This window comes from Oncorhynchus mykiss, chromosome 17 (assembly GCF_057628025.1).
Source record: "Oncorhynchus mykiss isolate SJ-2025 chromosome 17, ASM5762802v1, whole genome shotgun sequence".
Classification (NCBI taxonomy): domain Eukaryota; kingdom Metazoa; phylum Chordata; class Actinopteri; order Salmoniformes; family Salmonidae; genus Oncorhynchus; species Oncorhynchus mykiss.
In genome coordinates this window covers 15,950,817-15,965,373 of record NC_143038.1, presented here as the reverse complement: position 1 = coordinate 15,965,373, position 14,557 = coordinate 15,950,817, and the positions used below count along the sequence as shown (strand labels likewise).

General features: G+C 46.5%; 1 pseudogene; it reads left to right on the top strand.

The window, feature by feature from the left end:
- The first annotated feature begins 3,594 nt into the window (after nt 1–3,594).
- LOC118940658 (U7 small nuclear RNA) lies at nt 3,595–3,644 on the top strand (annotated as a pseudogene).
- The last annotated feature ends 10,913 nt before the right edge of the window (nt 3,645–14,557 follow it).

Genomic DNA, 14,557 nt, shown 5'->3' with positions numbered 1-14,557 from the left:
AAAGGAAGGACGCCTATATCTTTGTAGTGACTGGGTGTATTGATACACCATCCAAAGTGTAATTCATAACTTCACCATACTCAAAGGGATATTCAGTGTCTGCTTTTTAAATTATTACCCAACTTCCAGTAGGTTCCCTTCTTTGCAAGGCATTGGAAAAACTCCCTGGTCTTTGTGGTCGAATCTGTTAAAAATGCACTGCTAGACTGAGGGACCTGACAAATAATTCTGTGTGTGGGGTACAGAGATGACGTAGTCCTTAAAAAAATCATGTTAAAAACTATTATTGCACACAGAGTGAGTCCATGCAACTTATTATGTGAATGTTTACTCCTGAACTTATTTAGGCTGGTCATAACAAAGGGGTTGAATACTTACTGACGCAAGACATTTCAGCTTTTCATTTTAAATAAACGTGTAAACCTTTTGAAAAACATTATTCTACTTTGACATTATGGGGTTTTGCATGTAGGCGAGTAACAAAAAAATCTCAATTGAATCCATTTTAAATTCAGGCAGTAACACAACAACATCTTGAACAATTCAAGGGGTGTGAATACTTTCTGAATGCACTCATAACAGTTGTGTTCCTCCATTGTATTCACCTTTCTTTATTTCTACTGTGGATTGTGTTCTGTGCACCAATGGAACGTCTACAAATCTATGAGCAAACCAACCTTTGTATTGAACACATGTACTGTATTTGGATTGTGATAATACCAATGAATGAATGCTGCACACAATGTGCTTATTTTGATTTAAAAAATGCATCAGAAATAATATTTGATTTGATGTGTATGCAAAACGTTTGGTTAAATATGCATAAAAGGAGAGTAATTGCCCATACTACTGCACCTTTGGATAGTTGTACTTCTAATTTTGATCATCATGATTTAGTGACTGGAAAGAAAATGTATTGATCTACTGAATTTTTAAAACAATAACTTTCTGTTTTGTCTGTTTGGACTCAAGAGATAAGTATGGTTGCAATAATATTTTTTCAGGCAGTCATGTTCTTTTGATGAATGTATTTGCAATTTTGATGGTGTTATATAGTTTTCATTAACGTATTTGTGTTTTGAGAAGGCAAGTACTTTTATTTGTCTTTACCCCCTTTTTCTCCCCAAATTCGTGATATCCAGTTGCCGTTCCAATTACGATCTTGTCTCATTGCTGCAACTCCCTAATGGGAGGCTCGGGAGAAGCAAAGGTCGAGTCATATGTTCCCCGAAGCATGGCACACTAAGGCACGCTTCTCAACACCCACATGCGTAACCCGGAAGCCAGCCGGACCAAGGAAATACCTTTAACTCTTTTGGGATAGGGGGCAGCATTTTCACTTTTGGATGAACAGCGTGCCCAGAGTGAACGGCCTCATACTCAGTCCCAGATGCTAATATATGCATATTATTATTATTAGTATTGGATAGAAAACACTCTCAGGTTTCTAAAACTGTTTGAATGATGTCTGTGAGTATAACATAACTCATATGGCAGGTGAAAACCTGAGAAAAAATCCAAACAGGAAGTGGGAAATCTGAGGTTTGTTGTTTTTGAACTCCGCCCTATCGAATACACAGTGGGATATGGGTCAAGATGCACTTCCTAAGGCTTCCACTAGATGTCAACCGTCTTTAGAAACTTGAATGAGGCTTCTACTGTGAAGTGGGACCGAATGAAAGCTCTTTGAGTCAGTGGTCTGGCAGAGTGTCACAGCCCCATGACGCGGGGTCACAATAGAGGTAGCTCTCGTTCTATGGCTTTTCTACAGACAATGGAATTCTCCGGTTGGAACATTATTGAACTTTTATGATAAAAACATCCTAAAGATTGATTCTATACTTAGTTTGACAAGTTTCTTTGACCTGTAATATAACTTTTTGAACGTTTCGTCTGACTGGACCAGATCGTGCTTTTGGATTTGTTTACCAAACGCCCTAACAAAAGAAGCTATTGGACATAAATGGACATAAATGATGGACATTATCGAACAAAACAAGCATTTATTGTGGAACTGTGATTCCTGGGAGTGCATTCTGATGAAGATCATCAAAGGCAAGTGAATATTTATAATCCTATTTATGAATAATGTTGACTACCCAACATGGCAAATATTTCTCTGGCTGGTTTGTGCTCTGAGTGCCGTACTCAGATTATGCTTTTTCCGTAAAGTTTTTTTGAAATCTAACACAGCGGTTGCTTTAAGGTATCTAAAGTTCTATGCATAACGCTAGAATTTTCATCAACATTTATAATGAGTATTTCTGTGAATTCATGTGGCTCTCTGCACAATCACCCCATGTTTTAGAATTACAGAACGTAACGCACCAATGTAAAATTTGATTTGTTTAATATAAATATGCACTTTATCGAACAAAACATACATCTATTGTGCAACATGAAGTCCTATGAGTGTAATCTGATGAAGATCAAAGGTTAGTGATTCATTTTCTCTCTATTTGTGCTTTTTGTGACTCCTCTCTTTGGCTGGAAAAATGGCTGGGTTATTTGTGGCTTGGTGGTGACCTAAAATAATAGTTTGTGGAGCTTTCGCTGTAAAGCATTTTTTAAATCAGACACTGTGGCTGGATTAACGAGAATTGTATCTTTAAAATGGTGCCTAAAACTTGTATGTTTGAGAAATTTGATTTATGAGATTTCTGTTGATTTGTATTTGGTGCCCTGCAATTTCATTGGCTGTTGGCGATGGGTTCCGCTAGTGGAACGGGGTTCCGTTCCCCAGTCCTAGACAGATTAAACTGACGACTTAAAGTCAGCCTGCAGGCGCCCGGACCGCCACAAGGATTCGCAAGAGTGCGATGAGCCAAGTAATGCCCCCCCGGCCAAACTCTAAACCGGGCGACGCTGGGCCAATTGTGTGCCGCCCTATGGGACTCCTGGTCAGGGGTCAACTACATTTTGAAAACTCATTGAATGTGTAGGATAATTGTATTTATGGAAATAAATCAAAGTTAACACCCCCATACACACATGAAAAATAATATTGTTTACCATAGAATACTACAGTACTTTCTATAGAATTATGTAGTACATTGTAGTAAACTGTAGTATACTGTAAGGAGTACTATACTACACACACTGTATTCCCCTCCCCTTATCCCAATTGTGCTACCCATGAGTGAGAAACCTACATGCCAAGTATAGACCATACTGTATATTGTGTTCACTACAGGTTATAGAAAAGAGTATAAACTCTGAATCTGTCACACCCTGAGCCTTTTAATGTCTCTATTTGGTTTGGTCAGGGTGTGATTTGGGGGGGGGGGGGCATTCTATGTTCTTTATTTCTTTGTTTCTGGCCAAGTGTGGATCCCAATCAGAGGCAGCCGTCTATCGTTGTCTCTGATTGGGGATCATACTTAGGTAGCCCTTTATCCCACCTGTGATTGTGGGTAGTTGTCTATGTGTAGTGGCCTGTGAGCACTACGTAGCGTTACGTTTGTTATTTCTTGTTTTGTTGGCGACATTATAAATAAACTCAAATGTACGCTGCGCCTTGGTCCTTTCCTTTCGACGAGCGTGACACTATCCATTCAAACCCCAGTCCTACCTACTTATTAAAAGTCACGGAAAAGGTGTTTTTTAATATTTGTCCAGTAGGTTTCCTCAAGGAGAAAGCCCACACTTCTATGTCAAAGATAATAAAACTAAAACACTATAGTAAATACTACAGTATACTACAGTCATGTCCACAAAAACACTACAGTAAATACTACAGTATACTACAGCCATGTGTTTTTGTGCAAAACATGGTGAATACTACAGTGAAGTCCACAAAAACACTACAGTGAATATTACAGTATATAAACTTAGTAATACAACAGCATTTATACCATAGTACACTATAATATTTTTTCATGTGGGCAGGTTCTCACAGATCTCTTCATAATATTGATTAGTCAGTCAAAGTTTTCATTATTGGTAGGCAATCTAGGTGTGTTTAATATCCGTGAATCCATGAATTGCTGGCTTTATGTGAACGTCTATGGGTGACCAAGCTGACTATAAAATGCCGGTGTGGGATAATTCTTTGAGGGTGAGGGTACTTCCCAATTTAGTACACTAAATATTCCCATGCTCTGTTTAAAAGTAATGGCCTATACAGGGAATAGGGTCCCTGTCACACCCTGACCATAGTTTACTTTGTATATTTCTATGTTGTGGTTGGTCAGGGTGTGATCTGAGTGGGCATTCTATGTTTCATGTCTAGTTTGTCTAGTTCTATGTTCGGCCTGATATGGTTCTCAATCAGAGGCAGGTGTTCGTCATTGTCTCTGATTGGGAACCATATTTAGGTAGCCTGGGTTTCACTGTGTGTTTGTGGGTGATTGTTCCTGTCTTTGTGTAGTGTTCACCAGATAGGCTGTATTAGGTTTTGAGTTCTCACGTTTCTTGTTTTTCCGTTAGTTTGTTCATGTATAGTGTCGTAAATAAAATACAATGAACAACCACCACGCTGCGCTTTGGTCCGCCTCTACTTCACAAGAAGAGAATCGTTACAGAATCACCCACCACAACAGGACCAAGCGGTGTGGTAATGGGCAAAGGAAAAAGCAGCAGCAGGAGCAGCGCGAGGAGGTATGGACATGGGAGGACGAATTAGACGGTAAAGGACCTTGGGCTCAGCCAGGAGAGTATCGCCGCCCCAAGGAAGAACGGGAGGCGGCGAAAGCGGAGAGGCGCTGGTATGAGGAGGCAGCGCGGCGTCGTGGATGGAAGCCCGGGAGTCAGCCCCAAAAATTTCTTGGGGGGGGGGCTAACAGGGAGTATGGCTACGCCAGGTAGGAGACCTGAGCCAACTTCCTGTGGTTACCGGTGGGCTAGAGAGACCGGGCAGGCACCGTGTTATGCTGTGGAGCGCACGGTGTCCCCAGTGCGGGTGCACAGCCCGGTGCGGTACATTCCAGCTCCGCGTATCGGCCGGGCTAGAGTGGGCATCGAGCCAAGTGCCATGAAGCCGGCTCTACGCATCTGGTCTCCAGTGCGTCTCCTTGGGCCGGCTTACATGGCACCAGCCTTGCGCACGGTGTCCCCGGTTCGCCTGCATAGCCCAGTGCGGGCTATTCCACCTCGCCGCACTGGCAGGGCGACCGGGACCATTCAACCGGTAAGGTTGGGCAGGCTCGGTGCTCAAGAGCTCCAGTGCGCCTGCACGGCCCGGTCTATCCGTCACCACCTCCACACCCCAGCCCTCCGGTGGCAGCTCCCCGTACCAGGCTGTCTCTCCGGCCCATCCGTCCAGAGCCTTCCTCCTCTCCAGCGCTGCCGGAGTCTCCCGCCTCTCCGGCGCTACCAGAGCCTTCCTCCTCTCCGGCGCTGCCGGAGTCTCCCGTCTGTCCGGCGCCTCTGCCGGAGTCTCCCGTCTGTCCGGCGCCTCTGCCGGAGTCTCCCGTCTGTCCGGCGCCTCTGCCGGAGCCTCCCGCCTGTCCGGCGCCTCTGCCGGAGCCTCCCGCCTGTCCGGCGCCTCTGCCGGAGCCTCCCGCCTGTCCGGCGCCTCTGCCGGAGCCTCCCGCCTGTCCGGCGCCTCTGCCGGAGCCTCCCGCCTGTCCGGCGCCTCTGCCGGAGCCTCCCGCCTGTCCGGCGCCTCTGCCGGAGCCTCCCGCCTGTCCGGCGCCTCTGCCGGAGCCTCCCGCCTGTCCGGCGCCTCTGCCGGAGCCTCCCGCCTGTCCGGCGCCTCTGCCGGAGCCTCCCGCCTGTCCGGCGCCTCTGCCGGAGCCTCCCGCCTGTCCGGCGCCTCTGCCGGAGCCTCCCGCCTGTCCGCCGCCTCTGCCGGAGCCTCCCGCCTGTCCGCCGCCTCTGCCGGAGCCTCCCGTCTGCCCGGCGCCTCTGCCGGAGCTTCCCGTCTGCCCGGCGCCTCTGCCGGAGCTTCCCGTCTGCCCGGCGCCATCGGAGCCTCCCGTCTGCCCAACGCCGCCAGCGCCGCCCGTCTGCCCAGCGCCGCCAGCGCCGCCCGTCTGCCCAGCGCCGCCAGCGCCGCCCGTCTGCCCAGCGCCGCCAGCGCCGCCCGTCTGCCCGGCGCCGCCAGCGCCGCCCGTCTGCCAGGGGCCGCCAATGCCGCCCGTCTGCCAGGGGCCGCCAGTGCCGCCCGTCTGCCAGGGGCCGCCAGTGCCGCCCGTCAGCCAGGGGCCGCCAGTCAGCCAGGGGCCGCCAGTGCCGCCAGTCAGCCCAGCGCCAGCTCCGCCAGTCAACCAGGGGCCGCCAGTGCCGCCAGTCAGCCAGGGGCCGCCAGTCAGCCAGGGGCCGCCAGTGCCGCCAGTCAGCCAGGGGCCGCTAGAGCCCCTCCGCCCGGAGCAGCTGTCCCTCTGTCCCGAGCACCTGTCCCTCTGTCCCGAGCAGCTGTCCCTCTGTCCCGAGCTGTCTCTTAGGAGGGTCACCTATCTAGGGACGCTAAGGAGGTGGACAAAGACTATTATGGAGTGGGGTCCACGTCCAGCGCCAGAGCCGCCTCCGCGGACAGATGCCCACCCAGACCCTCCCCTATAGGTTCAGGTTTTGCGGCCGGAGTCCGCACCTTGGGGGGGGGGGTACTGTCACACCCTGACCATAGTTTACTTTGTATATTTCTATGTTGTGGTTGGTCAGGGTGTGATCTGAGTGGGCATTCTATGTTTCATGTCTAGTTTGTCTAGTTCTATGTTCGGCCTGATATGGTTCTCAATCAGAGGCAGGTGTTCGTCATTGTCTCTGATTGGGAACCATATTTAGGTAGCCTGGGTTTCACTGTGTGTTTGTGGGTGATTGTTCCTGTCTTTGTGTAGTGTTCACCAGATAGGCTGTATTAGGTTTTGAGTTCTCACGTTTCTTGTTTTTCCGTTAGTTTGTTCATGTATAGTGTCGTAAATAAAATACAATGAACAACCACCACGCTGCGCTTTGGTCCGCGTCTACTTCACAAGAAGAGAATCGTTACAGTCCCTTTTGGGATGCAACATCCTCATGTCAAGAAACCGCCATTGTAATTTATATTACCTACTCAAGACAGAAAGCAGCAGCTCCCAAAGACCATATGGGTGAACTGGAGGAACTGTAACCCCTGGTGCTTAATGCTATATTAATGGCGTACAGTATATTAAGACATCCTGCTTTAAAAACAAATGGATTATCTCGATCAATACACTGCAAGGTAATACTTTCAAGGGGGCAGAGTAGGGGTGACAATAGGCTCATGCTCTAAGCTAATGTTATCCCCCTTAGTAAACAACATATTTCTTAGTAAGTGTTATTTGGTTTATTGGTCATTCAGCACTTTGTCGTCAGCAAGATATTGGAAGGCCACTATAGAGTGAGATTGCTGCCTCTTTTACTTTGCCAGAGCTGCAAGTGACAAGGTATCCATGCTGACAAGTTACACATTGTGCTTTAAACCCTGTCGTTGTGTTTCCTCGTGAAACACGACCGCTTATTTTTGACAGATTCATAATTAAGGTGCTGGGATGTTTATGCATTTAACATTATATATGTCTCAATAGGAGTGATTCATATTTCATTTCAAGCTCTACAATGATTGAAAACCCTGGGTCCAAGTTAATTTTCTGATATTGCCAAACTATGTGCATTACGAATGGCATCACAGGGGCAACAATCTCATTTAGGGGTGATATACACTACATGACCAAAAGTATGTGGACACCAGCTCGTCAAACATCTCATTCCAAAATTACGGACATTCTTTGCTGCTCTAACCCCCCTTTGCTGCTATAACAGCCTCCACTCTTCTGGGAAGACTTTCCACTACAGCCACAAGAGCATTAGTGAGGACAGGCACTGAAGTTGGGCGATTAGGCCTGGCTCCCAGTCGGTGTTCCAATTCAACCCAAAGGTGTTCGATGGGGTTGAGGTCAGAGCTCTGTGTAGCCAAGTCAAATTTTTCTACACCAATCTCGACAAACCATTTCTATATGGACCTGGCTTTGTGCATGGAGGCCTTGTCATGCTGAAAGTTGGAAGCATAGAATCGTCTGGAATGTCATTATATGCTGTAGCATTAAGATTTCCCTTCACTGGAACTAACGGGACTAGCCCGAACCACGAAAGACACTCCAGAGAACTCTTTTCCACTGCTCCAGAGACCAAGGCAGCGAACTTTACACCACTCCTACCAACGTTTGGCATTGCACATGGTGATCTCACGGAAACCCATTTAATGAAGCTCCCGATGAACAGAACACTTGTGCTGACGTTGCTTCCAGAGGCAGTTTGGAACTCGGCGGTGAGTGTGGCATCCTATGACTGTGCTACATTGAAAGTCTCCAGTAAAGCCATTCTACTAGCAATATTAGTCTATGGAGATTTGCTGGCTGTGTGAACGATTATATGCACCTGTCAGCAATGGGTGTGGCTGAATTAGCCAAATCCACAAAATTTAAGGGTCCACATACTTGGGCTAGAGAGACCGGGCAGGCACCGTGCTATGCTGTGGAGCGCACGGTGTCCCCAGTGCGGGTGCACAGCCCGGTGCGTACATTCCAGCTCCCGTATCGGCCGGGCTAGAGTGGGCATCGAGCCAAGTGCCATGAAGCCGGCTCTACGCATCTGGTCTCCAGTGCGTCTCCTTGGGCCGGCTTACATGGCACCAGCCTTGCGCACGGTGTCCCCGGTTCGCCTGCAGTGTCCACATACTTTTGTATATGTAGTGTGCCTCATCAAGGGATAAAATACAGCAGTATTTTGCGCTGCAGATTGTTGTGCCTCAGGACTAACCCTGAGTGACAGTGTGAGACAGTACATTGGAAACTGGGAGGGGAGGGTACATTTGAATTCATGTGGTGTTACAGCACAGCAGATGACATCGCACAAATGGCCGTGCTCATGTAGTTCATCATCAGTCGCCCACTGGCGCAAACCACTGTAGCCTATCTACTGACTCTCTGGACACCAAAGATATTTTGGGAATAGCTGGTGGTTTGTTTCCAGTGCCGGAAGGAGTAGCTAAGTCATACATTTTTGGGGATGGGAGCACAGAGCATATTCTTTTCAAATGCATCTGTTTCAAAATGTGACTGTACTGACATGTTCATTGTAGCCTTTCATGACTTTTAATTCTCTAATTTGTCTTTTGTTTTTGATGCTTTGGTGCATTGTTGACCTGAATGACCTCTAAAGTAACAAATATAATTGGAAGAGTAGATTCTGTTTACGTTTAAAAAAAAATTGAAACCTAGCTATTACTCTATAAACATTTGCTTTTAACCAAAATAATTAGCAAACGAACAATTAAGTCAAATGTTACACTGGCGTCCATTCAATCTCTCCCTTTACAAAGCTTGTGGAAGTGGGGCTATACATGTTCCCAAGGGCAAAATGTCACTTGTGGTCTGCAAGTTTTGATGTCAAGATGCAAGATTCACTTCCTCAAATGACTTTCTGTGACCCAACACTTCCTCTACACTAGACAATGAACTGACAATAGTTCTTTCCCAAGTTTCATCATTATGAAGCAAAACACAAAGTACACACAATAGAAGGTGGCCTCCAACTGCTCTTAAATGCTAAAAAAACTAAATGCATGCTCTTCAACCGATCGCTGCCCGCACCCGCCTGCCCGACTAGCATCAATACTCTTGACGGTTCTGACTTAGAAATGTGGACAACTATAAATACCTAGGTGTCTGGCTAGACTGTAAACTCTCCTTCCAGGCTCATAATTAAGCATCTCCAATCCAAAATTAAATCTAGAATCGGCTTCCTATTTTGCAAAAAAGCCTCTTTCACTCATGCTGCCAAACATACCCTCGTAAAACTGACTGATCCTTGACTTCAGCGATGTGATTTACAAAATAGATTCCAACACTCTACTCAGAAAATTGGATGCAGTCTATCGCAGTGCCATCCGTTTTGTCACCAAAGCCCCATACACTACCCACCACTGCGACCTGTATGCTCTCGTTGGCTGGTCCTCGCTACATAGTCGTTGCCAAACCCACTGGCTCCTGGTCATATATAAGTATTTTCTAGGTAAAGCTTCAACTAATCTCAGCTCACTGGTCACCATTGCAACACCCACCCGTAGCATGCGCTCCAGCAGGTATATTTCACTGGTCATCCCCAAAGCCAACACCTCATTTGGCCGCCTTTTCTTCCAGTTCTCAGCTGCCAATGACGGGAACGAATTGCAAAAATCACTGAAGAAGGAGACTTATATCTCCCTCACTAACTTTAAGCATCAGCTGTCAGAGCAGCTTACCGATCGCTTCAGCTGTAAAGCCCATCTATAAATAGCCCATCCAACCAACTACCTGCCTCATCCCCATATTTGTTTTTATTTTTTTGCTCTTTTGCACACCAGCATTTCTACTTGCAAATCCTCCTCTGCACATCTATCACTCCAATGTTAATTGCTAAATTATAATTACTTTGCCACTGTGGCCTATTTATTGCCTTACCTCCTTACTTCATTTGCACACACTATATACAGAGTTTTCTATTGTATTATTGACTGTACGTTTGTTTGAAAATGTTTGAAACTTTCTCTATAAACATTTGTTTTTAACCAAAATAATTAGCAAATGAACAATTAAGTCAAATGTTACACTGGCATTCATTCAATCTCTCCCTTTACGAAGCTTGTGGAAGTGGGGGCCATACATGTTCCCGAGGGCAAAATGTCACTTGAGGTCTTGCAAGTTTTGATGACAAGATGCAAGATTAACTTCCTCAAATGACTTTGTGACCCAACACTTCCTCTACATTAGACAATGAACTGACAATAGTGCTTTCCCAAGTTTCATCATTATGAAGCAAAACACAAAGCACACACAATAGAAGGTAAATTGAAGTTGTAAAATGTGTGTAACTTAACGTGCTTACTCACCTAATCCCAAAGCGGAGTTCTTCCCTCCTTTCTTCATTTGCACACACTGTATACACATTTCTCTATTGTGTTATAGACTGTACGTTTGTCAATCCCATGTGTAACTCTGTTGTTGTTTTTGTCGCACTGCTTTGCTTTATCTTGGCCAGGTCGCAGTTGTAAATGAGAACCTGTTCTCAACTGGCCTACCTGGTTAAATAAAGGTGAAATAAATAACATTTAATAAAAAAATATGTGTGGCTTAATGTGCTTACTCAATTTATCCCAAAGCCGAGTTCTCCTCTGCGTCTGTTTTTTCATGTAATGTGGATGGGCTAACACATGGTGGTGCTTGAGTGTTATTTTACAAGAACTAACATATCAATAATGACATTTCATGATGACAGATGAGGCAATGAATGCCTTGTCGTGAGTGGTTCACTTACAGTACTTTAAGTGATGATTAATTTAAATACTGTTATTCATTGTGTTTCACAATTTCTAGTCCTCTGACTCACTTTATGTAAATGAACCTGTGTGTATCATATGGATAAAATAAATTAATGGGTCATAAATGTATGAAAGTATAAAATCTAACAGCAATGGTTATACATTTTCATTGTATTTCACCATTTCTAGTTCTCTGATTCACTGTATGTAAGTTAACCTGTGTGTTTCATGGGCATACAATCAGTAAAGTCAAAATTTCAGCCAAATAGCAATGCTAATTCATGGCAACAGCCTGAGTCATGGTGTATAATATGAACAAGTCATATGGAGATTTTAATTTCCTTAACCTCTGATGGGAGTAGTTACTGCCCACTCAAAAATGTGTGTGTGTGTGTGTGTGTGTGTGTGGCATGCTTGTTCAAATGGGTCCTAATGACGTGTGTCCCAGCCACCCTGCCCCAACTTTATTTACGCCCTCTGCCAGGGCATTCAGATACAGGTTATTCTGGTTTCATACTAGAGTCGGCCATGAGTCACCCCACCTTCTTACAGAAAGATACTGATCCCCACCTGATAGCATCTAGACGAAAACACTACTTAGCACCTATTATTGTTCCACAGCCACTTGTCTTTGACACAATAGTGTTACAAGATTTTCAAGCAACGCTGGACAACACCTTTGATGTTTGTGTACACAATGTATATTCAGCCCCAGGATCAAATTTTCAAAATAAAATCCTATTTTATTTCTTAATTTTGTGAATGTGTTAACCTTTATCAGTGGGCGTATGTCACACTTTGAAATCCAATATGTTACACTACCGTAGTAAATGTCACCAAATGATATTGCTGATGTAATATGTTTGTGAATAATGTTATTCTATCTTAGGTAATGACACCTGTCTCACTCTGACTGCATATACCAGCGCCTTGCAGTGGGAAACAGTACTAGGTGGTGTGGTGTACCTGTTATTAGAAATGGGGAGGACCAGAGAGATAAGATTGTTAAGAGAGATAAGAATGCACCTGATATGTGTGACGCACAATACAACAAAACATCACTGCAATATACAGGTTAATGTATATTTTATGTCCCAGAGATCCGTGACCCTTTTGTTAGATCCTCTGACTTGACAAAATGGATTCTCAGGGGAAAAGGAGATTAGAATGAAGCTGCATTCTTAATTCACCTAACACTGTGCCTGATGAAAAATGCATAAGTGTCAATATGAGACATTACCCCAGTGGCTTGAAATGGAACCCTGTTGGAGGTGATACATTACCCTATTTTGTCATTAGCAGCCGAAACTAAAGATAGGCTGGTTACCCATTTAATTGTTTGTTTGGTCTATGAGGCTACAAGCACGTTGGGTCGTTGAAAAAAGCTAGCTATATTATATATAATTAGCTATTATTACTAATGTGTCCTGCTGTAGTCTTACAATGTTTCACACCTTCATTAGCACGTCACAGTACGTGGATCCATCAAATTCAACATTTTACAGTAGCAAAGTATATAAAAACAAGCAAACAAACATTTCATTACAATTTACCTTTCTGGTTTGTTTAATAAAATGTGGTAGTGTCACATTCGTTGAATGGAGGAGACCAAGGCGCAGCGTGATGTGAATACATTCTCCTATTTAATGAAACGATGAACACTTAAACTTAACAAAACAAACATGAAGCTATATATGATAAGTACAGGCAACTACCACATAGACAGTAACCCACGAAATACCCAAGGAATATGGCTGCCTAAATATGGTTCCCAATCAGAGACAATGATAAACAGCTGCCTCTAATTGAGAACCAATTTAGGCATAGATAACCAATTTAGACATACATAACACCTAGACTAGTAAACACCCATAGACATACAAAACCCCTAGACAGGAACAAAAACACATACATCACCCATGTCACACCCTGACCTAACCAAAATAATAAAGAAAACGCAGAATACTAAGGTCAGGGCGTGACAGTACCCCCCCCCCCCCCCCCAAAGGTGCGGACTCCCGGCCGCACACCTAAGCCTATATGGGAGGGTCTGGGTGGGCATAACTCTGAGGTGGCGGTTCTGGCTCGGGACGTGGACCCCGCTCCACTTCTGACTCGTCACACTTACTTAATGTCTCTGGAGCGGGAACCCTCACTGCCGACCACGGACTAGAGGACGCCACTGGACTGATGGTCGAGTCTGGATTGGAGGGAGATTCTGGCGGATCCGGACTGGAGGGAGACTCTGGCGGATCCGGACTGGAGGGAGACTCTGGCGGATCCGGACTGGAGGGAGACTCTGGCGAATTCGGACTGGAGGGAGACTCTGGCGGATCCGGACTGGAGGGAGACTGGCAGATCCGGACTGGAGGGAGACTCTGGCGGATCCGGACTGGAGGGAGACTCTGGCGGATCCGGACTGTGACCCGTCGTGGTAGGTTCCGGACTGCAACCCGTCGTGGTAGGTTCCGGACTGTGACCCGTCGTGGTAGGTTCCGGACTGTGACCTGTCGTGGTAGGTTCCGGACTGTGACCCGTCGTGGTAGGTTCCTGACTGCAACCCGTTGTGGTAGGTTCCGGACTGTGACCCGTCGTGGTAGGTTCCGGACTGTGACCCGTCGTGGTAGGTTCCTGACTGCAACCCGTCGTGGTAGGTTCCGGACTGTGACCCGTCGTAGAAGGTTCCGGTCTGCGGCCCGTCGTAGAAGGTTCCGGACTGCAACCCGTCGTGGTAGGTTCCGGACTGCGGCCTGTCGTAGGAGGTTCCGGTCTGGGTACTGTTGCCGGATGCTCTGGACTGGGTACTGTTGCTGGATGCTCTGGACTGGGTACTGTCGCTGGACGCTCTGGACTGGCGAGGCGCACTGTAGGCCTGGTGCGTGGTGCCGGCACTGGTGGTACCGGGCTGGGGACACGCACCTCATGGCGAGTGCGGGGAGGAGGAACAGGGCGTACTGGACTGCCGAGGCGCACTATAGGCCTGGTGCGTGGTGCCGGCACTGATGGTACCGGGCTGGGGACACGCACCTCAGTGCGAGGAGCAGGAACAGGGAGTACTGTGCCCTGGAGACGCACAAGAAGCCTGGTGCGTGGTGTTGGCACTGGTGGTACTGGGCTGGGGACACGCACCTCAGGGCGAGTGCGGGGACACCTACAGCACCCGATGTCACAGGAAGGCCAAAAAGATCATCAAGGACAACAACCACCTGAGCCACTGCCTGTTCACTCTGCTACCATCCAGAAGGCGAGGTCAGTGCAGGTGCATCAAAGCTGGGACCGAGAGGCCCAAAACATTTA